The sequence below is a fragment of the Pseudophryne corroboree genome, chromosome 4, assembly GCF_028390025.1.
Source record: "Pseudophryne corroboree isolate aPseCor3 chromosome 4, aPseCor3.hap2, whole genome shotgun sequence".
In the NCBI taxonomy this organism is placed as follows: Eukaryota; Metazoa; Chordata; class Amphibia; order Anura; family Myobatrachidae; genus Pseudophryne; species Pseudophryne corroboree.
Window position 1 is genome coordinate 867,157,528 of NC_086447.1, and position 24,927 is coordinate 867,182,454.

At 50.0% G+C, this 24,927-nt stretch overlaps 1 protein-coding gene across 3 annotated transcripts in view; it reads right to left on the bottom strand.

The window, feature by feature from the left end:
• LOC134910558 (phosphofurin acidic cluster sorting protein 2-like) overlaps window positions 1-24,266 on the bottom strand; it is a 327,980-nt gene extending 303,714 nt beyond the window's left edge. The window contains exon 1 of one of the 3 annotated variants that reach the window (XM_063918731.1): window positions 24,212-24,266. The gene's annotated coding sequence lies outside the window, so the exon portion shown is untranslated. Of the gene's footprint in view, window positions 1-14,570; window positions 15,100-24,211 lie in introns of those variants that run through there. The other 2 variants (XM_063918732.1, XM_063918733.1) reach the window with 2 other exon arrangements.
• Between the last annotated feature and the right edge of the window lie 661 nt (window positions 24,267-24,927).

The window sequence follows — 24,927 nt, forward strand, 5'->3', positions numbered from 1 at the left end:
CCCTGACTGCAGGAAGTGCAGAAATCGACCTAGCTGAAATTCCTCCGTTGGGGCCTTCCTGGCCTCACACCACGCAACATATTTTCGCCAAATGCGGTGATAATGGTTTGCGGTAACTTCTTTCCTAGCTTTAATCAGCGTAGGAATGACTTCCTCCGGAATGCCCTTTTCCTTCAGGATCCGGTGTTCAACCGCCATGCCGTCAAACGCAGCCGCGGTAAGTCTTGGAACAGACAGGGCCCCTGCTGTAGCAGGTCCTGTCTGAGCGGCAGAGGCCATGGGTCCTCTGAGATCATTTCTTGAAGTTCCGGGTACCAAGCTCTTCTTGGCCAATCCGGAACAATGAGTATAGTTCTTACTCCTCTTCTCCTTATTATCCTCAGTACCTTTGGTATGAGAGGAAGAGGAGGGAACACATAAACCGACCGGTACACCCACGGTGTCACTAGAGCGTCCACAGCTATCGCCTGAGGGTCTCTCGACCTGGCGCAATATCTTTCTAGCTTTTTGTTTAGGCGGGACGCCATCATGTCCACCTGTGGCCTTTCCCAACGGTTTACAATCATTTGGAAGACTTCTGGATGAAGTCCCCACTCTCCCGGGTGGAGGTCGTGCCTGTTGAGGAAGTCTGCTTCCCAGTTGTCCACTCCCGGAATGAACACTGCTGACAGTGCTAACAGGTGATTTTCCGCCCATCGGAGAATCCTTGTGGCTTCTGCCATCGCCGTCCTGCTTCTCGTGCCGCCCTGTCGGTTTACATGGGCGACCGCCGTGATGTTGTCTGACTGAATCAGTACCGGCTGGTTTTGAAGCAGGGGTTTTGCCTGACTTAGGGCAATGTAAATGGCCCTCAGGTCCAGAATATTTATGTGCAGGGAAGTCTCCTGACTTGACCATAGTCCTTGGAAGTTTCTTCCCTGTGTGACTGCCCCCCAGCCTCGAAGGCTGGCATCCGTGGTCACCAGAACCCAGTCCTGTATGCCGAATTTGCGGCCCTCTTGAAGATGAGCACTCTGCAGCCACCACAGCAGAGACACCCTGGTCCTTGGAGACAGGGTTATCAGCCGATGCATCTGAAGATGCGATCCGGACCACTTGTCCAATAGGTCCCACTGAAAGGTTCTTGCATGGAACCGGCCGAATGGAATTGCTTCGTAGGAAGCTACCATCTTTCCCAGGATCCGCGTGCAGTGATGCACCGACACCTGTTTTGGTTTTAGGAGGCCTCTGACTAGAGATGACAGCTCCTTGGCCTTCTCCTCCGGGAGAAACACTTTTTTCTGTTCTGTGTCCAGAACCATCCCCAGGAACAGTAGACGTGTCGTAGGGATCAGCTGTGACTTTGGAATATTTAGAACCCAGCCGTGCTGTTGTAGCACCTCCCGAGATAGTGCTACCCCGACCAACAACTGCTCCCTGGACCTCGCCTTTATCAGGAGATCGTCCAAGTACGGGATAATTAAAACTCCCTTCTTTCGAAGGAGTATCATCATTTCGGCCATTACCTTGGTAAAGACCCTCGGAGCCGTGGATAGACCGAACGGCAACGTCTGGAATTGGTAATGACAATCCTGTACCACGAATCTGAGGTACTCCTGGTGAGGATGGTAAATGGGGACATGCAGGTAAGCATCCTTGATGTCCAGTGATACCATGTAATCCCCCTCGTCCAGGCTTGCAATAATCGCCCTGAGCGATTCCATCTTGAACTTGAATTTTTTTTTATATGTGTTCAAGGATTTCAAATTTAAAATGGGTCTCACCGAACCGTCCGGTTTCGGCACCACAAACATTGTGGAATAGTAACCCCGTCCTTGTTGAAGTAGGGGCACCTTTACTATCACCTGTTGTGAATACAGCTTGTGAATTGCCTGTAACACTGCCTCCCTGCCTGAGGGAGTGGTTGGTAAGGCAGATTTGAGGAAACGGCGGGGGGGGGAGACGTCTCGAATTCCAGCTTGTACCCCTGAGATACTATTTGAAAGATCCAGGGATCCACCCGTGAGCGAGCCCACTGATTGCTGAAATATTTGAGACGGGCCCCCACCGTACCTGGCTCCGCCTGTGGAGCCCCAGCGTCATGCTGTGGACTTAGAGGAAGCGGGGGAGGACTTTTGCTCCTGGGAACTGGCTGTATGCTGCAGCTTTTTCCCCCTACCTCTGCCTCTGGGCAGAAAGGACGCGCCCTTAACCCGCTTGCCCCTATTGGGCCGAAAGGACTGTACCTGATAATACTGTGCTTTCTTTGGCTGTGAGGGAACATGGGGTAAAAATGTAGACTTTCCAGCTGTTGCTGTGGAAACGAGGTCCGAGAGACCATCCCCGAACTCCTCCTCACCCTTATAAGGCAGAACTTCCATGTGCCTTTTGGAATCTGCATCTCCTGTCCACTGCCGAGTCCATAACCCTCTCCTGGCAGAAATGGACATTGCACTAATTTTGGATGCCAGACGGCAAATATCCCTCTGTGCATCCCTCATGTATAAAAGTGTGTCTTTAATATGCTCTACGGTTAGCAATATAGTGTCCCTGTCTAGGGTATCAATATTTTCCGACAGGGAATCTGACCACGCAGCTGCAGCACTGCACATCCATGCTGACGCAATAGCTGGTCTTAGTATAACACCTGTGTGTGTATATATAGACTTCAGGATAGCCTCCTGCTTTCTATCAGCAGATTCCTTCAGGGCGGCCGTATCTGGAGACGGTAGTGCCACCTTCTTTGACAAGCGTGTGAGCGCTTTATCCACCCTAGGGGATGTTTCATAGCGTGACCTATCCTCTGGCGGGAAAGGGTACGCCATTAGTAACCTCTTAGAAATTACCAGTTTCTTATCAGGAGAAGCCCACGCTTCTTCACACACGTCATTTAACTCCTCAGATGGAGGAAAAGCTACTGGTAGTTTTTTCTCTCCAAACATAATACCCTTTTTTGTGGTACCGGGGGTAACATCAGAAATGTGCAACACATTTTTCATTGCCTCAATCATGTAACGTGTGGCCCTATTGGAAGTTACATTAGTCTCATCGTCGTCGACACTGGAGTCAGTATCCGTGTCGACATCTGTGTCTGCCATCTGAGGTAGCGGGCGTTTTAGAGCCCCTGATGGCTTTTGAGACGCCTGGGCAGGCACAGGCTGAGAAGCCGGCTGTCCCATAGTAGGTATGTCGTCAAACCTTTTATGCAAGGAGTCGACACTGTCGCGTAATTCCTTCCACAGAACCATCCACTCAGGTGTCGACCCCGCAGGGGGTGACATCACATTTACAGGCATCTGCTCCGCCTCCACATAAGCCTCCTCATCAAACATGTCGACACAGCCGTACCGACACACCGCATACACACAGGGAATGCTCTGACAGAGGACAGGACCCCACAAAGCCCTTTGGGGAGACAGAGAGAGAGTATGCCAGCACACACCAGAGCGCTATATAATACAGGGACTAACTGAATTATATCCCCTTATAGCTGCTATATATATATATATATATATATATATATATATATATATACTGCGCCTAAATTTAGTGCCCCCTCTCTTTTTTACCCTTCTGTAGTTGTAGACTGCAGGGGAGAGCCAGGGAGCTTCCTTCCAGCGGAGCTGTGAGGGAAAAATGGCGCCAGTGTGCTGAGGGAGTTAGCCCCGCCCCTTTTTAGGCTGACTTCTCCCGCGTTTTTGAAACTCTGGCAGGGGTATTAATTTACACCTATAAAGCCTCTGGGACTATATATGGTGTATATTTGCCAGCCAAGGTGTGTAATATTGTGGTTATTTTGCCAGCCAAGGTGATATTATTGCTGCTCAGGGCGCCCCCCCCCAGCGCCCTGCACCCTCAGTGACCGGAGTGTGAAGTGTGTAATGAGGAGCAATGGCGCACAGCTGCAGTGCTGTGCGCTACCTTGGTGAAGACCGAAGTCTTCTGCCGCCGATTTTCCGGACCTCTTCATGCTTCTGGCTCTGTAAGGGGGACGGCGGCGCGGCTCCGGGAACGAACATCAAGGTCGGGTCCTGCGGTCGATCCCTCTGGAGCTAATGGTGTCCAGTAGCCTAAGAAACCCAAACTACCACCGTTCGGTAGGTTCGCTTCTCTCCCCTTAGTCCCTCGCTGCAGTGAGTCTGTTGCCAGCAGATCTCACTGTAAAATAAAAAACCTAAATATACTTTCTTTCTAGGAGCTCAGGAGAGCCCCTAGTGTGCATCCAGCTCAGCCGGGCACAAGATTCTAACTGAAGTCTGGAGGAGGGTCATAGTGGGAGGAGCCAGTGCACACCAGTAGTCTAAAGCTTTCTTTATAGTTGTGCCCAGTCTCCTGCGGAGCCGCTATTCCCCATGGTCCTTACGGAGTCCCAGCATCCACTTAGGACGTCAGAGAAAAACAATTCAACATGACATTTCTCCATAGTATCCAAGTCCTCAAGTAAGGTGCCTGACCACTTTACTATAGCTTTGGCAATCCAAGCACTGGCAATAGTGGGACGTAGTATTGTCCCAGAAGCCGTGTACATGGCTTTGCGCGTATTATCAATTTTACGATCAGCCGGCTCTTTCAAGGTGGTAGATTCTGGAACAGGTAAAACCACCTTTTTTGAGATTCTGGATACTGACACGTCAACAACAAGCAGGTTTTCCCATTTTTTTTTTATCCTCTACCGGGAAAGGAAATGCCACCAGAACCCTTTTAGGTATCTGGAATTTTATATCCGGGTTTTCCCAAGCCTTTTAAAAAACGAGACTTATGGTAAGAACTTACCATTGTTATATCTCTTTCTGCGAGGTACACTGGGCTCCAAAAGGATTAACATCGGGGTGTAGAGTAGGATCTTGATCCGAGGCACCAACAGGCTCAAAGCTTTGACTGTTCCCATGATGCACAGCGCCGCCTCCTCTATAACCCCGCCTCCGTGCACAGGAGCTCAGTTTCGTTAACCAGCCCAATGCAGTAGCAGGTACTAGAGACGACAATCGCTCGTAGCCAATTACACCACACACTCACCACAGGAGAGGGTGTCAGCGGCTATGCCACACCAACCCAAAGGAGCGTCAGGGTGGGCGCCTTGTGGAGCCCAGTGTACCTCGCAGAAAGAGATTTAACAACGGTAAGTTCTCACCATAAATCTCGTTTTCTGCTGCGGGGTACACTGGGCTCCACAAGGATTAACATCGGGGATGTCCTAAAGCAGTTCCTTATGGGAGGGGACGCACTGTAGCGGGCACAAAACCCGGCGTCCAAAGGAAGCATCCTGGGAGGCGGAAGTATCGAAGGCATAGAACCTTATGAACGTGTTCCCTGAGGACCACGTAGTCGCCTTGCACAATTGTTCAAGGGTCGCACCACGGTGGGCCGCCCAAGAAGGTCCAACCGACCGAGTAGAATGGGCTTTGATGGTAGCAGGAGCTGGACGACCTGACTGTACATAAGCATGTGCAATAACAGTACCTTAAGGGACAGCCACTTAAGGTCAGCAGAGGCAAGAGGTTCAAATGGAGACTCTTGCAAGGCCTCCAGTACCACCGACAGATCCCAAGGGGCCACAGGAGGTACATAAGGAGGCTGAATCCGCAACATGCCCTGAGTGAATGTATGAACATCCGGAAGGGCAGCAATCTTTCTCTGAAACCAAACCGACAAGGCAGAAATGTGAACCTTGAGGGAGGTCAGATGCAGGCCTAGGTCCAGGCCCTGTTGTAGGAAGGCCAACAGTTTGTCCGTGCTAAACTTGAAAACATCATGATTGTGAGACGCACACCAAGTAAAGTAAGCATTCCAGACCCTATGGTAAATCCAAGCCGAAGCCGGCTTACGGGCCTTCAACATAGTTTGAACGAACGTCTCAGAAAAACCCTTGGCCCTCGGGACGGAAGCTTCAAGAGCCATGCCGTCAAAGCCAGACGGGCTAAGTCCTGGTAAACACAAGGTCCCTGAATGAGGAGATCTGGTCGTTGTGGAAGTAGAAGGGGACGATCTAGCGAGAGGCCCTGTAGATTGGAGAACCAGTGCCGTCTGGGCCACGCTGGAGCGATCAGAAGTAGGTTTCCTCCTTCTTGCTTGAACTTCCGTATTACTCTGGGCAGGAGTGACACCGGAGGGAACACGTACGGCAGCCGAAAGTTCCATGGGATTGACAGAGCATCCATGAACGCTGCTTGAGGAACCCTTGTCCTTGCTCCGAAGACCGGAACCTTGTGATTGTGTCGAGACGCCATAAGGTCCACATCTGGAAGGCCCCACTTGTCCACGAGAAGTTGAAACACCTCTGGATGGAGGCTCCATTCTCCGGCGTGTACATCCTGACGACTGTGAAAGTTCGCTTCCCAGTTTAGGGCCCCCAGAATCAACACTGCAAATATGGCCGGCAGATGAAGAGAGTGTTGTTCCAACACCGCGCCCCAGCCTCTCAGACTGGCATCTGTCGTCAGCAGGACCCAGTTGGGTATCCAGAAGGGACGGTTCCTGCTCAATCGTTGGTCCTGAAGCCACCAGCTCAGTGACAGGCGGACCTCCGGAGACAAGGAGATCATGTGAGATCTGATCCGTGAGGCAAGCCGTCCCACTTGGTCAGAATTAACTTCTGCAGAGGGCGAGAATGGAATTGAGCATACTCCACCATGTCGAAAGCAGACACCATGAGACCTAGCACTTGCATTGCCGAATGTATCGACACTTGTGGACGAGATAGGAAGCAACGAATCCTGTCCTGAAGCTTCAGGATTTTCTCCTGAGACAAGAACAACCGTTGGTTGTGAGTGTCCAATAACGCTCCCAGGTGTATCATGCTCCGAGCAGGAACCAGGGAGGATTTCTTCCAGTTGATCAGCCACCCGTGGGCTTTCATGAACTGGACCGTCAGATCTAGATGACACAGGAGAAGTTCTGGGGAATTTGTCAGGATCAACAAATCGTCCAAGTACGGTAGGATCCTGACCCCTTGACGGCGGAGAGTATCCGTCATGACCGCCATTTCTTTGGTGAAAACTCGGGGAGCCGTTGTCATACCAAAGGGTAACGCCCGAAATTGATAATGAAGATTGCCCACCGCAAACCGCAGGTACTGCTGATGAGACACTGCAATAGGAATATGCAGGTAGGCATCCTGTATGTCCAGGGAGACCATATAGTCCCCAGGCTCCAAGGCCAGCACAATAGAGAGCAGAGTTTCCATACGAAACTTGGAGACCCGCTCATACTTGTTCAAGGACTTCAGATTGAGAATGGGCCGTGAGGACCCGTTCGGTTTCGGGACTAGAAACAGCGGTGAAAAGTACCCCTTGCCTCTCTGAGCCAGAGGCACCTGTACTACCACTCCTGTGGACAGGAGGGAATGTACCACCGAATGCAGAGTGTTTGCCTTCGTCAGGTCCAGAGGAACACCTGTCAGGCAAAATCGATGAGGAGGACGAATCTTGAAGGATACGGCGTAACCTCGAGTGAAGACTTCCCTTACCCAGGCATCGGACGTGGTCTACAACCATTTCTGGGCAAAACCTAGAAGTCGGCCCCCCACCCTGGGATCCCCCAGAGGGAGGCCCGTCCCTTCATGCGGCAGGCTTGTCAGTTTTGGAAGCAGGCTGATGGGCAGCCCAGGCTCGCTTCGGTCTGGGCTAGGCAGTTCTGGAAGCACGAGCATGCTTTGGGTACGCCTGAACTTTAGCTTTACCCGGAGGACGAAAGGGCTGAGGGAAAGTACTTTTAGCCTTCTGCGTGGAAGGAGCCGTACTGGGTAGGCAAGCTGTTTTAGCAGTAGCCAGATCAGCCACAATCTTATTGAGGTCTTCTCCAAAGAAAATGTATCCCTTGAAAGGAAGCACCTCTAGGGTTTTCTTGGAATCCATATCCACCGACCAGGGTCTAAACCAAAGGATACGTCTGGCCAAGACGGACGTAGTAGCAGCCTTGGCCGCCAGCACCTCGGCATCGGAGGCCGCCTCCTTAAGGTACAGAGAAGCCGAGGTAATATATGAGAGACATTGTCGAGCATGCTCAGATGCATTAGAAGGTAGCTCCGCCTCTAGCTCCTGAGCCCACGCCTCAACAGCTTCAGCAGCCCAAGTTGCTGCAATGGTTGGCCTATGCACAGCCCCCGTTAGGGTGTAAATCGCTTTCAAACAACCCTCCACACATCTATCCGTCGGTTCCTTCAGAGGTGACGGTAGTTACTGGCAGAGCAGAGGAAACTACCATACGAGCCACATGAGAATCTACGGGTGGAGGAGTTTCCCAATATTTACAAAGCTCCGCAGAGAGAGAATAGCGAGCCAACAGTCTCTTATTCGGTGTGAATTTTGTCCCCGGATTTTATTTTCCCAGGACTCCTGACGTATGTCAGCCAGGTGTTGAGAATGAGGTAAAACTTGTTTAACCACCGTCTTACGTTTAAATCTGTCCGGCTTTTTAGAGACAGCCTCAGGCTCAGGAACATCAGAGACCTAAAGAATGAGCCTGATAGCCTCAATCAAATCAGGGACATCCACCATTGACTTCCCCTCCCCATGAGAAGCATCTGAGTCAGTGTCTGTGGGGTCAGTATATGCACCATCCTCCTCAGAGGATGTGTCCGGGATAGCAGTGGATTCTGAGGAGGTAATGGCCCGTTTAGAAAACGTCTTAGTCTTAGGTGGACGAGAGTGAGATTTAGATTTAGTCAGTGACCGGTTCAATTGCTGTAACTGACTGAGTGGAGATTTGATCTGCCCGTGGCGGATTAATAGCAGGGACCATAATGGCACAGGTGGTCCCACAGGGGGCGCCAGTTTAGTTACAAGCGTATTTAACAGCGTGGAAAAGGTAGCCCAAGGTAGGTAATTTGTTGACCCCGATGCTACAGATTCACTGGGGGTTAAGGAACCCCCTGAACCTGAACTCTCTGCTGCCATATTTTTCTCCAAAATGTCCGTGGCATCACCACCACGCAATGTGGGAGAATCTCCAGCTCCGTTGCCTCATGTAGCTGACATACTAGTAAGCACAATATTGGGCAACCCGGTACAATCTTAGCAGCGATATACCTAGCAAGAACTCTCAGTGCAGTGTGACTTTTTTCTGTCAGCACAAACTGAGAATCCAAGAAATATATGGTGACTATAAATCACAAAGAAAAATACGCAGCAAGTATATCTTGTGAAATACCTATATTATTTTAGAAAACCTGACACACTTAGCCCCCTCCGGTTACAGAATATAGGAGTAGCACGCTGAGTGAAATACCAGATATGGCAGCCACGCAGCAGCTACATGCACACACACACATATAGTCACAAGCATACCATGCAGAAATTATACACCATAAAACTGCACTGGACTAGGAATACATAGTAATACTCAGTATAGCTATATGTGTTAACAATAGATATAACAAAGCACAGTAGATACTGGATGTATATCACAGGGTGTTTGTACCACACAGCCCTGAATGTATGCACTCTTTCTTAACTAACACTGTCCCAGTGACAGGTAGAACACTTAAGTGTCCTGTAAAATGAACAGCGCTGGCGATCAGGCGGCTTTACAGAGGAGGATTTGCCCCAGCAGTCCCAGGAACAGCTCAGCTCCGATGTGATGGCGGCTGACAGGGAGTGAGGGAAAGATATGCAGCTCCAGGGCGGGAACATTCACTGAAATGGCGCCCTGGGGCTGGGGGAGGGGCTAAAGGTTAGGACTTATCCCCCTGCTGGCTTCCCCACCGGGCGCTGCAGGCTATGTAAAAACGGGGCTTTAATGATAGGGGAAAAAAACATCTGTACCCAATGTCCCGGTGACTAGTGGAGCGGCTGCACTATTACAGTGTCCACGCGAGCGCGCGTGGCCCGCCTCCTACGGCCGCACCGGATCGCGGTTAACAGCGGGCCAAAGAGACCCCTTACCTCCCCTTGAACCTGCAGCCACGCGATCCTGGAGGGCAGCGGCGGGTGTGTGTGACTGACAGGAAAGACACCGAAGCCTCCGCTGTAGTTACCCGGCAACCAGGGCGCGGGAGTATACAGCGCCGCTGGGGGAGTGATGGAGCTGCAGCAAAGTATGTCTCATGACATACATAAAAGCTGCAGCCCTTGAAGTCTTCAAAGATTTTCTACTTTCTTCAATTTAAGCTATAATATGGGCTGCAAAGGCAGCCCTCCTGTTGATTGCCTGCTTACTGCATGGCACCAACTTACAAACTGTGCTCCTGTGCACGGAGGCAGGGTTATAGAGGAGGCGGCGCTGTGCATCTTGGGAAAAGTCTAAGCTTTGTGCCTGTTGGTGCCTCCAATCAAGATCCTACTCTACACCCCGCTGTTAATCCTTTTGGAGCCCAGTGTACCCCGCAGCAGAAATTAGCATTTAATTCCTTTGACGCAGGGAAGGTTAGTGAGGCTTTCTTATTTTCAGTGAAGTAAGCCTCCTCAACCTGCTCGGGTGTTGTATCAGCAATATTCAACACATCTCTAATAGCCTCTATCATCAACAGCACCCCTTTAGCAAGAGATGCTGCCCCCCCTCACCACCACCACCAAAACACATCCCGGTCACCGTCTGCAGTGTCAGAATCGGTTTCATCCTGCATGATCTGCGCAAGAGAACGTTTATGTGAATATAGGGGGTCATTCCGAGTTGTTCGCTCGCAAGCGGATTTTAGCAGATTTGCTCATGCTAAGCCGCCGCCTACTGGGAGTGAATCTTAGCATCTTAAAATTGCGAACGATGTATTCGCAATATTGCGATTACACACCTCGTAGCAGTTTCTGAGTAGCTCCAGACTTACTCGGCATCTGCGATCATTTCAGTGCTTGTCGTTCCTGGTTTGACGTCACAAACACACCCAGCGTTCGCCCAGACACTCCCCCGTTTCTCCGGCCACTCCTGCGTTTTTTCCGGAAACGGTAGCGTTTTTTCCCACACGCTCATAAAACGGCCTGTTTCCGCCCAGTAACACCCATTTCCTGTCAATCACATTACAATCGCCAGAACGATGAAAAAGCCGTGAGTAAAATTCCTAACTGCATAGCAAATTTACTTGGCGCAGTCGCAGTGCGAACATTGCGCATGCGCACTAAGCGGAAAATCGCTGCGATGCGAAGATTTTTACCGAGCGAACAACTCGGAATGACCCCCATACAGCGGGGAGCCCTGAAGTACCAGAACTGGGCCAGACTGCCATAGAGTTCTGTAAAGCCTGAGTTGCAGATTCATTGTGTGCAACCCTATTTGAAATCTGAGAAATCATAGATTTGATAGAGGATAACCACTCAAGCTCCCTTGCTGGTATCTGTGCTAAACCAGTGAAATCCTGATTACATGGAATGGGATCATCCTGAGAGGACATATCCTCTGCAGCATATGACACAGAGTCCTTGGACATTGCTTAATGGAGATCATAGACACTCCACACACACACAGGGGAGGACAGACAGAGTTTTACCCCCAAGAATGGCAAGAGAGACACAGAGATTGGAGCCAACCCACACACAGCGCTTTTAATATAAAGGGAGACCCCCTCTCAGCGCTGACTGTGCACCTTAATAGGTTACACAGTTTTAATGCAGCCCCCCCCCCCCCCCCCCACTTCTACAACCCCCTGGTACTGTGAGAGATAGCTGGGGTTGCTGTGGAGGGACTTGATCTTCCTGGACAGCGCTGTGCAGGCAGGAAAATGGCGCTGAACGCTGCTGGGTCCGCTCTGAGAAGCTCCGCCCCCAAAATGGCGCCGTCTTCCCGCTCTTCACAATGATTATACTGGCCTGATGTAAAACGCTGGCTGAGATCCACAGACCCCGACAGGCTTGCTGACCAGTGCAGGGATCAGGCGCTGGCTCAGGGCGCCCCTCACAGCGCCGCACTAACTACCGCTGAGCCTCCGGAGCGCAGTTTAATACTACGCTCCTACCCTGTTGCCGCCATCTTCACATCGTCCCCCCCCCCCCCCTTCTCGCATGCTAGGGGGGTCGGTGACTCACTCGCCACTGATCGTCAGCTCTGTAAGGGGGTGGCGGCATGCTGCTGGGGGGAGCGCTCCCCTGTGGCGGGGAACGATCTATCCCCTCAGGGGCTCAGTGTCCTGTCTGCGGAGATAGTGGCTCAGACCCCGCAGGGCGGACACTACTCCCCCGCCTTAGTCCCACGAAGCAGGGAGGCTGTTGCCAGCAGCCTCCCTGTAAAATAATAAACTCTAAAAAAAAAAATTACTGAAGAAGCTCTGTAGAGCTCCCCTAGCTGTGACCGGTTCCTCCGGGCACATTTTCTAAACTGAGTCTGGTAGGAGGGGCATAGAGGGAGGAGCCAGCCCACACTCTCAAACTCTTAAAGTGCCAATGGCTCCTGGTGGACCCGTCCATACCACATGGTACTAATGTGGACCCCAGCATCCTCTAGGACGTAAGATAAATACAGTATATAGGGGACATGGATCGGGTGCTCTGACAGATATACAGTATATAGGTGACGGGATTGGGTGCTCTGACAAATAATAAGATTTTACTTACCGATAAATCTATTTCTCATAGTCCGTAGTGGATGCTGGGGACTCCGTCAGGACCATGGGGAATAGCGGCTCCGCAGGAGACAGGGCACAAAAGCAAGCTTTTAGGATCACATGGTGTGTACTGGCTCCTCCCCCTATGACCCTCCTCCAAGCCTCAGTTAGGTACTGTGCCCGGACGAGCGTACACAATAAGGAAGGATCTTGAATCCCGGGTAAGACTCATACCAGCCACACCAATCACACCGTACAACTTGTGATTTGAACCCAGTTAACAGTATGATAACAATGAAGTAGCCTCTAAAAAAGATGGCTCACAACAATAATAACCCGATTTTTTTGTAACAATAATTATGTACAAGCAGTGACGTGCGGTGAGGTAAATGCCTGGGGAGGCACTGGCTAAACGGTCAGTTACCACGCTCAAACGGCCTCTTCCTGTCAATCACCTTGCAAACGCCTGTGTGATCGGATTTTTTGCACCATCCCGTAGCTCATCGGCGATGCTCGTTGATGTTGTTTAGATTATACACATATATTATGCCACACCGTAGAGCAGATCACACATATACATTATGCCACCCTGTACTACTCTATATTGCATGTGTGTATATATATATATATATATATATATATATATATATATATATAAAATCAATGAATGAACAACAATTATGCTTTCCAGTGCCGTAACTAGGCAATTTAGCGCTGTGTGGAAGAAACGGCATTGGCGCCCCCCCCCTGTATGTAAGATAGGGGCAGTGCGCGTCGCAGGCGCGTGAAAAATATATAGGGGCGTGGCTTCATGGGAAAAGGGCGTGGGCACAAAATAATACCAATTCATACTAAGGTGCACAGTAGTCTCCATTATTCAAATTACGCTGCACAGTAGCGCCACTACACCAGGTAGAGCCCCCTTTTACACATTACAGCAGCCAGTCCCCCTTATTACACATTACGGCAGACAGCGTCCCCCGTATTACACATTACGGCAGACAGCGTCCCCCTTATTACACATTACGGCAGACAGCGTCCCCCTTATTACACATTACTGCAGACAGCGTCCCCCGTATTACACATTGCGGCAGACAGTCCCCTTATTACACATTACTGCAGACAGCGTCCCCCGTGTTACACATTGCGGCAGACAGTTCCCTTATTACACATTACTGCAGACAGCATCCCCCGTATTACACATTGCGGCAGACAGTCCCCTTATTACACATTACTGCAGACAGCGTCCCCCGTATTACACATTGCGGCAGACAGTCCCCTTATTACACATTACTGCAGACAGCGTCCCCCGTATTACACATTATGGCAGACAGTCCCCTTATTACACATTACTGCAGACAGCGTCCCCCGTATTATACATTATGGCAGACAGTCCCCTTGTTACACATTACTGCAGACAGCGTCCCCCGTATTACACATTGCGGCAGACAGTCCCCTTGTTACACATTACTGCAGACAGCGTCCCCCGTATTACACATTGCGGCAGACAGTCCCCTTATTACACATTACTGCAGACAGCGTCCCCCGTATTACACATTGCGGCAGACAGTCCCCTTATTACACATTACTGCAGACAGCGTCCCCCGTATTACACACTGCGGCAGACAGTCCCCTTATTACACATTACTGCAGACAGCGTCCCCCGTATTACACATTGCGGCAGACAGTCCCCTTATTACACATTACTGCAGACAGCGTCCCCCGTATTACACATTGCGGCAGACAGTCCCCTTATTACACATTACTGCAGACAGCGTCCCCCGTATTATACATTGCGGCAGACAGTCCTCTTATTACACATTACTGCAGACAGCGTCCCCCGTATTACACATTGCGGCAGACAGTCCCCTTATTACACATTACTGCAGACAGCGTCCCCCGTATTACACATTGCGGCAGACAGTCCCCTTATTACACATTACTGCAGACAGCGTCCCCCGTATTACACATTGCGGCAGACAGTCCCCTTATTACACATTACTGCAGACAGCGTCCCCCGTATTACACATTGCGGCAGACAGCGTCCCAATTTTTTATACAAGTTCAGAGAAAAGAAGGATTGCGGTGGTGAAGGAGATAGTACCTTATAATAATAGTAACATACTGTACCGTACTGCCCGGCGGTGACACCAACAGCTCTCGCCGGCGCCGCTCGCAGTCGCAGCAATGTGGTTTTGAGAGGAGGGGACTCACTCCTCTCTTCAGGCTGGGCCACCGTCTTACTTGTTTGTTAAGGCCCACAGCCGGCCGGGCAGCGGCGTACCACAATGAGTCAGCCGGACTCATTAGCGCTGGCTGTGGGCACCTCGATTGCGACCCGGCCAGGAGAGTTACACCAGCGCACCACAGTGCGCCGAACAGAGCAGCTTGCGCTGGGGAGGTGGGGACGGCAGCTGTCACACTACAATAATCAGTGCGCTGACAGTCTGCCGGGAGCCTGTAATAATGGGTTAGGTTACTGGTCTGTCAGCGGCCTGGGTACGGCGGATTTCAGCGGGAGGGATGTCCGGGCTCCAGGGCATGACAGATTATTTCAGCGGCCCCCACATGGACTGGGTAAACTCCTGCCAATCCAACCCTGTCTGGCTAGTAAGAGTACTCGCATCTGGCCCATGGGAAGGGGGGGGGGGCATCTGACTCTGCCCATCCGTTCCAGCCCACCCCCCCTGCCGCTGTCCAATCACATCTTCATGTGGACTGAAGGCACAGCCCCCTGTCAATGAGGCAGTAGTGCTGGTGCCGCTTGTCATTCATTTTTCAATGGGCTTTTTCCAGCCCGCGGCTTGGCCCCGCCCCCTGTCCAGCCCCGCTTCAGACACTTTAATATTGTCAGTGGGAGGCAGCGTTCTCACTGCCTCCCATAGAGAGATGGCTGCATTTTTACATTAAAAATTATTAAAATAATACAAAGTAGAATCTGTTTTATTAGTATCTTTTTTGTATTATTTCAATCATTATGACAGGGGAGGCACTGCCTCCCCTGCCTCCCCTGACTGCACGTCCCTGTGTACAAGTAATGCAGACAATCCGCACTTGGGATGGGCGCCCAGCATCCACTACGGACTATGAGAAATAGATTTATCGGTAAGTAAAATCTTATTTTCTCTAACGTCCTAGTGGATGCTGGGGACTCCGTCAGGACCATGGGGATTATACCAAAGCTCCCAAACGGGCGGGAGAGTGCGGATGACTCTGCAGCACCGAATGAGAGAACTTCAGGTCCTCCTCAGCCAGGGTATCAAATTTGTAGAATTTTAGCAAACGTGTTTGCCCCTGACCAAGTAGCTGCTCGGCAAAGTTGTAAAGCCGAGACCCCTCGGGCAGCCGCCCAAGATGAGCCCACCTTCCTTGTGGAATGGGCATTTACAGATTTTGGCTGTGGCAGGCCTGCCACAGAATGTGCAAGCTGAATTGTACTACAAATCCAACGAGCAATAGTCTGCTTAGAAGCAGGAGCACCCAGCTTTTTGGGTGCCTACAATATAAACAGCAAGTCAGACTTTCTGACTCCAGCCGTCCTGGAATTATATATATATATATATATATATATATATATATATATATATATATATATTTTCAGGGCCCTGACAACGTCTAGCAACTTGGAGTCCTCCAAGTCCCTAGTAGCCGCAGGCACCACAATAGGTTGTTTCAGGTGAAACGCTGACACCACCTTAGGAAGAAACTGGGGACGAGTCCGCAGTTCTGCCCTGTCCGAATGGAAAATCAAATATGGGCTTTTGTAAGACAAAGCCGCCAATTTTGACAATCGCCTGGCCGAGGCCAGGGCCAACAGCATGGTCACTTTCCATGTGAGATATTTCAAATCCACAGATTTGAGTGGTTCAAACCAATATGATTTGAGGAATCCCAACACTACGTCGAGATCCCACGGTGCCACTGGAGGCACACAAGGGCTGTATATGCAATACTCCCTTGACAAACGTCTGGACTTCAGGAACTGAAGCCAATTCTTTCTGGAAGAAAATCTATAGGGCCGAAACTTGAACCTTAATGGACCCCAATTTGAGGCTCATAGACACTCCTGTTTGCAGGAAGTGCAGAAATCGACCTAGTTGAAATTTTTTCGTGGGGCCTTCCTGGCCTCACCCACGCAACATATTTTTACCACATGTGGTGATAACGTTGTGCGGTCACCTCCTTCCTGGCTTTGACCAGGGTAGGTATGACCTCTTCCGGAATGCCTTTTCCCTTAGGATCCGGCGTTCAAACCGCCATGCCGTCAAACGCAGTCGCGGTAAGTCTTGGAACAGACAAGGTCCCTGCTGGAGCAGGTCCTTTCCTAAAGGCCGATGCCACGGTTCCTCTTGGAACAGACATGGTACTTGCTGAAAGCAAATCCCTTCTTAGCTCCCGAGGCCATTAGTCCTCTGTGAGCATCTCTTGAAGTTCCGGTTACCAAGTCCCTCTTGGCCAATCCGGAGCCACGAGTATAGTTCTTACTCCTCTATGTTTTATAATTCTCAATACCTTGGTTATGAGAAGCAGAGGAGGGAACACATACACCGACTGTTACACCCACGGTGTTACCAGGACGTCCACAGCTATCGCCTGAAGGTCTCGTGACCTGGCGCAATACCTGTCCCATTTTTTGTTCGGGCGGGACGCCATCATGTCCACCTTTGGTCTTTCCCAACGGTTAACAATCCTGCGGAAAACTTCCCGATGAAGTTCCCACTCTCCCGGGTGGAGGTCGTGCCTGCTGAGGAAGTCTGCTTCCCAGTCGTCCACTCCCGGAATGAACACTGCTGACAGTGCTATCACATGATTTTCCGCCTAGCGAAAAATCCTTGCAGTTTTGCCACTGCCCTCCTGCTTCTTGTGCCGCCCTTTCTGTTTACGTGGGCGACTGCCGTGATGTTATCCCACTGGATCAATACCGGCTGACCTTGAAGCAGAGGTCTTGCTAAGCTTAGAGCATTATAAATTTGCTCTTAGCTCCAGTATATTTATGTGGAGAGAATTCTCCAGACTTGATCACACTCCTTGTGTGACTGCTCCCCAGCCTCTCAGGCTGGCCTCCGTGGTCACGAGCATCCAATCCTGAATGCCGAATCTGCGGCCCTCTAGAAGATGAGCACTCTGTAATCACCACAGGAGAGACACCCTTGTCCTTGGATATAGGGTTATCCGCTGATGCATCTGAAGATGCGATCCGGACCATTTGTCCAGCAGATCCCACTGAAGAGTTCTTGCGTGAAATCTGCCGAATGGAAGCGCTTCGTAATAAGCCACCATTTTTACCAGGACTCTTGTGCAATGATGCACTGACACTTTTCCTGGTTTTAGGAGGATCCCGATTAGCTCGGATAACTCCCTGGCTTTCTCCTCTGGGAGAAACACCTTTTCCTGGACTGTGTCCAGAATCATCCCTAGGACCAGTAGACGTGTCGTCGGAACAACTGCGGTTTTGGAATATTTAGAATCCACACGTGCTGTCGTAGAACTACTTGAGATAGTGCTACTCCGACCTCCAACTGTTCTCTGGACCTTGTTCTTATCAGGAGGTCGTCCATTTTCTTTGAAGACGAATCCTCCTTTCGGTCATTACCTTGGTAAGGACCCGGGGTGCCTTGGACAATCCAACGGCATCGTCTTGAAACTGATAGTGACAGTTCTGTACCACGAACCTGAGGTACCCTTGGTGAGAAAAGGCAAATTTTGGGACATGGAGGTAAGCATCCCTGATGTCCCGGGACACCATATAGTCCCCTTGTTCTTTGCTATCACTGCTCTGAGTGACTCCATCTGGATTTGAACCCTTGTAAGTGTTCAAATTTTTCAGATTTAGAATAGGTCTCACCTAGCCTTCAGTACCACCATATAGTGTGGAGTAATACCCCTTTCCTTGTTGTCGGAGGGGTAATTTTATTATCACCTGCTGGGAATACAGCTTGTGAATTGTTTTCAATACTGCCTCCCTGTCGGAGGGAGACATTGGTACAGCAGACTACAGGAACCTGCGAGGGGGGAAACCTCTCGACATTCCAATCTGTACCCCTTGGATACTACTTGTAGGATCCAGGGGTCCTGTACGGTCCCAGCGTCATGCTGAGAACTTGGTAGAAGCGGTGGAGGGCTTCTGTTCCTGGGAATGGGCTGCCTGCTGCAGTCTTCTTCCCTTTCCTCTATCCCTGGGCAGATATGACTCTTATAGGGACGAAAGGACTGAGGCTGAAAAGACGGTGTCTTTTTCTGCAGAGATGTGACTTAGGGTAAAAAACGGTGGATTTTCCAGCAGTTGCCCTGGCCACCAGGTCCCATGGACCGACCCCAAATAACTCCTCCCCTTTATACGGCAATACATCTTTGTGCCGTTTGGAATCTGCATCACCTGACCACTGTCGTGTCCATAAACATCTTCTTGCAGATATGGACATCGCATTTACTCTTGATGCCAGAGTGCAAATATCCCTCTGCGCATCTCGCATATATAGAAATGCATCCTTTAAATGCTCTATAGTCAATAAAATACTGTCCCTGTCAAAGGTATCAATATTTTTAGTCAGGGAATCCGACCAAGCCACCTCAGCTCTGCACATCCAGGCTGAGGCGATCGCTGGTCGCAGTATAACACCAGCATGTGTGTGTATACTTTTTAGGATATTTTTCAGCCTCCTATCAGCTGGCTCCTTAAGTACGGCCCTATCCGTAGATGGTACCGCTACTTGTTCTGATAAGCGTGTGAGCGCCTTATCCACCCTGAGGGGTGTTTCCCACCGCGCCTTAACTTCTGGCGGGAAAGGGTATACCGCCAATAATTTTCTATCGGGGGAAACCCACGCATCATCACACACTTCATTTAATTTATCTGATTCAGGAAAAACTACAGGTAGTTTTTTCACCTCACACATAATACCCTTTTTTGTGGTACTTGGAGTATCAGAAATATGTAACACCTCCTTCATTGCCCTTAACGTGTGGCCCTAAAAGAAAATACGTTTGTTTCTTCACCGTCGACACTGAAATCAGTGTCCGTGTCTGGGTCTGTGTCGACCGACTGAGGTAAATGGGCATTTTACAGCCCCTGACGGTGTTTGAGACGCTTGGACAGATACTAATTTGTTCGCCGGCCCTCTCATGTCGTCAACCGGCTTGCAGCGTGTTGACATTGTCACGTAATTTCCATAAATAAGCCATCCATTCCGGTGTCGACTCCCTAGAGAGTGACATCACCATTACAGGCAATTTTCTCCGCCTCCTCACCAATATTTTCCTCATACATGTCGACACACACGTACCGACATACAGCACACACATAGGGAATGCTCTGATAGAGGACAGGACCCACTAGCCCTTTGGGGAGACAGAGGGAGAGTTTGCCAGCACACACCAAAACGCTATAATTATCCAGGGACAACCTTTATATAAGTGTTCCTCCCTTATAGCATTTTAATATATATACATATCGCCAAATCAGTGCCCCCCCTCTCTGTTTTAACCCTGTTTCTGTAGTGCAGTGCAGGGGAGAGCATGGGAGCCTTCCCACCAGCCTTTCTGTGAGGGAAAATGGCGCTGTGTGCTGAGGAAAATAGGCCCCGCCCCCTTTTCGGCGGGCTTCTTCTCCGGAGTTTTAGATATCTGGCAGGGGTTAAATACATCCATATAGCCTCAAGGGCTATATGTGATGTATTTTTCGCCATACAGGTATTATACATTGCTGCCCAGGGCGCCCCCCTCCAGCGCCCTGCACCCTCCGTGACCGCTGTGTGAAGTGTGCTGACAACAATGGCGCACAGCTGCAGTGCTGTGCGCTACCTGATGAAGACTGAGAGTCTTCTGCCGCCTGGTTCCGGACCTCTTCATCTTCAGCGTCTGCAAGGGGGGTCGGCGGCGCGGCTCCGGGACGAACCCCAGGGCGAGCCCTGTGTTCCGACTCCCTCTGGAGCTATGTCCAGTAGCCTAAGAATCCAATCCATCCTGCACGCAGGTGAGTTGAAAATCTCTCCCCTAAGTCCCTCGATGCAGTGAGCCTGTTGCCAGCAGGACTCACTGAAAATAAAGAACCTAAAAACTTTTTCTAAGTAACTCTTTAAGAGAGCCACCTAGATTGCACCCTTCTCGGCCGGGCACAAAAACCTAACTGAGGCTTGGAGGAGGGTCATAGGGGGAGGAGCCAGTACACACCATGTGATCCTAAAAGCTTGCTTTTGTGCCCTGTCTCCTGCGGAGCCGCTATTCCCCATGGTCCTGACGGAGTCCCCAGCATCCACTAGGACGTTAGAGAAATACAGTATATAGGGGACGGGATCAGGTGCTCTGACAGATATACAGTATATAGGGATCGGGTGCTCAGACACATATACAGTATGGGGATCGGGTGCTCTGACACATATACAGTATAATGGGGACGGGGATCGGATGCTCAGACACATATACAGTATATAGGGGATGGGATCGGGTGGATATTCATTATATAGGGGATGGGGATCGGGTGCTCTGACAGATATACAGTATATAGGGGATGGGATAGGGTGCTCGGACAGATATACAGTACATAGGGGACGGGGATCGGGTGCTCGGACAGATATACAGTATATAGGGGATGGCGACCTGGTGCTCAGACACATATACAGTATATAGGGGATGATGATCGAGTGCTCTGACACATATACAGTATATAGGGGACGGGGATCGAGTGCTCTGACACAGATACAGTATACAGGGGACGGGGATCGGGTGCTCTGACACATATACTGTATATAAGGGATGGGATCGGGTGCTCTGACAGATATACAGTATATAGGTGACGGGATTGGGTGCTCTGACAAATATACAGTATATAGGGGACGGGATCGGGTGCTCTGACAGATATACAGTATATAGGGAACGGGGATTGGGTGCTCAGACACATATACAGTATATAGGGGATGGGGATCAGGTGCTCTGACACATACACAGTATAATGAGGACTGGGATCGGATGCTCAGACACATATACAGTATATAGGGGATGGGATCGGGTGGATATTCATTATATAGGGGACGGGGATCGGGTGCTCTGACAGATATACAGTATATAGGGGACGGGATTGGGTGCTCTGACAGATATACAGTATATAGGGGACGGGATCGGGTGCTCTGACAGATATACAGTATATAGGGGATGGCGACCTGGTGCTCAGACATATATACAGTATATAGGGGATGATGAAGATCGAGTGCTCTGACACAGATACAGTATATAGGGGACGAGGATCGAGTGCTCTGACACAGATACAGTATACAGGGGACGTGGATCGGGTGCTCTGACAGATATACAGTATATAGGTGACGGGGATCAGGTGCTCAGACATATATACTGTATATAGGGCATGGGATCGGGTGATCGGACGGATATACAGTATATAGGGGACGGGATCGGGTGCTCTGACAGATATACAGTAAAATGGCGGACGGAGTTCGGGTGCTCGGACACATATACAGTATACAGGGGACGTGGATCGGGTGCTTGGACACATATTATATATAGAGGACGGGGTACGGGTGCTCGGACACATATACAGTATATAGGGGATGGGGATCGAGTGCTCAGACATATATACAGTATATAGGAGACAGGGATCGGGTGCTCTGACAGATATACAGTATAAAGGGGATGGGATCGGGTGATCTGACAAATATACAGTATATAGGGGACGGGATTGGGTGCTCTGACAATTATACAGTATATAGTGGACAGGATCGGGTGCTCTGACAGATATAGAGTATATAGGGGACGGGGATCGGGTGCCCAGACACATATACAGTATATATCTGACGGGGATTGGGTGCTCGGACGCATATATTATATATAGGGGATGGGGATCGGGTGCTCGGACACGTATACATTATATAGGGGACGGGGATCGGGTGCTCGGACGCATATATTATCTATAGGGGTCGGGGATCGGGTGCTCATACACATATACAGGGGACGGGGATAGGGTGCTCTGACAGATATACAGTGTATAGGGGACGGGGATCGGGTGCTCAGACACATATACTGTATATAGGGGATGGGATCGGGTGATCGGGCGGATATACAGTATATAGGGGACGGGATCGGGTGCTCTGACAGATATACAATATATAGGAGATGGGATCGGGTGATCTGACAAATATACAGTATATAGGGGATGGGATCAGGTTCTCTGACAGATATACAGTATATTGGGAATGGGATCGGGTGCTTGGACACATATACACTATATAGGGGACGGATTGGGTGCTCTGACAAACATACAGTATACAGGGGACAGGATTGGGTGCTCTGACAGATATACAGTATATAGGGGATCGGGTGCTCAGACACATATACAGTATATAGGGGATGGGGATTGAGTGCTCTGACAGATATACAGTATATAGGGGACGGGGATCAGGTGCCCGGACACGTATACAGTATATAGGGGACAGGGATCAGGTGCTCAGACGCGTAAGTTATATATAGGGGATGGGGATTGGGTGCTCGGACACGTATACAGTATATAGGGGATGGGGATCGGGTGCTCGGACGCATATATTATATATAGGGGACGGGGATTGGGTGCTCAGACACATATACAGTATATAGGGGATGGGGATCGAGTGCTCTGACAGATATACAGTATACAGGGGATGGGGATCGGGTGCCCGGGCACATATACAGTATATAGGGGACTGGGATCGGGTGCTCGGACACGTATACAGTATATAGGGGACTGGGATCGGGTGCTCTGACGCATATATTATATATACAAGACGGGGATCGGGTGCTCAGACACATATACAGTATACAGGGGACGGGGATCAGGTGCTCTGACACATATACAGTATACAGAAGATGGGGTTCGGGTGCTCAGACACATATTATATATAGAGGGCGGGGTTCGGGAGCTCGGACACATATACTGTATATAGGGGACTGGGATCGGGTGCGCAGACAAATATACAGTATATAGGGGACGGGGATCGGGTGCTCTGACAGATATACAGTATATAGGGGACGGGATCGGGTGCTCTGACAAATATACAGTATATAGGGGACAGGATCGGGTGCTCTGACAAATATTCAATATAGGGGACAGGATCGGGTGCTCTGACAGATATACAGTATATAGGGGATGGGGATCGGTTGCTCTAACACATATACAGTATATAGGTGACGGGATTGGGTGCTCTGACAAATATACAGTATATAGGGGACGGGATCGGGTGCTCTGACAAATATACAGTATATAGGGGACGGGATCGGGTGCTCTGACAAATATACAATATATAGGGGATGGGGATCGAGTGCTCTGGCAGATATACAGTATATAGGGGATGGGGATCGAGTGCTCTGACAGATATACAGTATATAGGGGATGGGGATCGGGTGCTCTGACAGATATACAGTATATAGGGGATGGGGATCGGGTGCTCTGACAGATATACAGTATATAGGGGATGGGGATCGGGGGCTCTGACAGATATACAGCATATAGGGGATGGGGATCGAGTGCTCTGACAGATATACAGTATATAGGGGATGGGGATCGGGTGCTCGGACGCATATATTATATATAGGAGAGGGGGATCGGGTCCTCGGACACATACAGTATATAGGGGATCGGGCGCATATATTATATATAGGGGACGGGGATCGGGTGCTCAGACACATATACAGTATACAGGGGACGGGGATCGGGTGCTCGGACGCAGATATTATATATAGGGGACGGGGATTGGGTGCTCTGTGGGTGTCGGAAACGCTCTATCTCACCGATCGATGCTGGAATTCAGAAGCTCTGAGTGAGGCGACGTCACAGTCATGTGATAGAGCCATGTGTGAGGGGGCGGAGTCTCACTGCGTCGGCTGTATACCTTGGTAACCAGGGCAACAAGTACCACGCTATGCGCGCCCCGCATACATGTGAATGATCCCCTCCTCATATATCTGTATATACTGCACTGTGTCATTTAGCACTTATCCAGCTGCTGATCTGTCCCTCATACATGTAACTAAGCCTTCACTATGAGAGTCTTCCCAAGTTGTCCTGAAAAACACCCACAGACAGTGTGGCTGGGAATATGCAGTTGCTATGGGCGATTTCCAGTAAATGAAAGTAATAAATCTTCCATATTTTTTTTCCTGCTCCATAACAGCCATGACTATAGGGTGGTTCTAAGTAATATATAAGAGAAGCAGGTGAGTGGAGTATACACAAAATTAATAGTGCAGGAAAATGCCACATACTTATCATAGAATAATTGTGCTAAGGATTCTCCTACCAAACACCTACAGGAAAAGATAGTAGGATCTATTTACAAAGGCTTGGACGGCGATAAAGTGGACGGAGAATCAGCTCATAACTGTCATTTTTCAAACCCAGCCTGTAACATGGCAGTTAGGAGCTGATTGGTTGGTACTTTATCTCCGTCCACGGCTTAGTAAATAGACCCCAGTAACTGGTAAAGGCGACAAGAGATGACCACTCA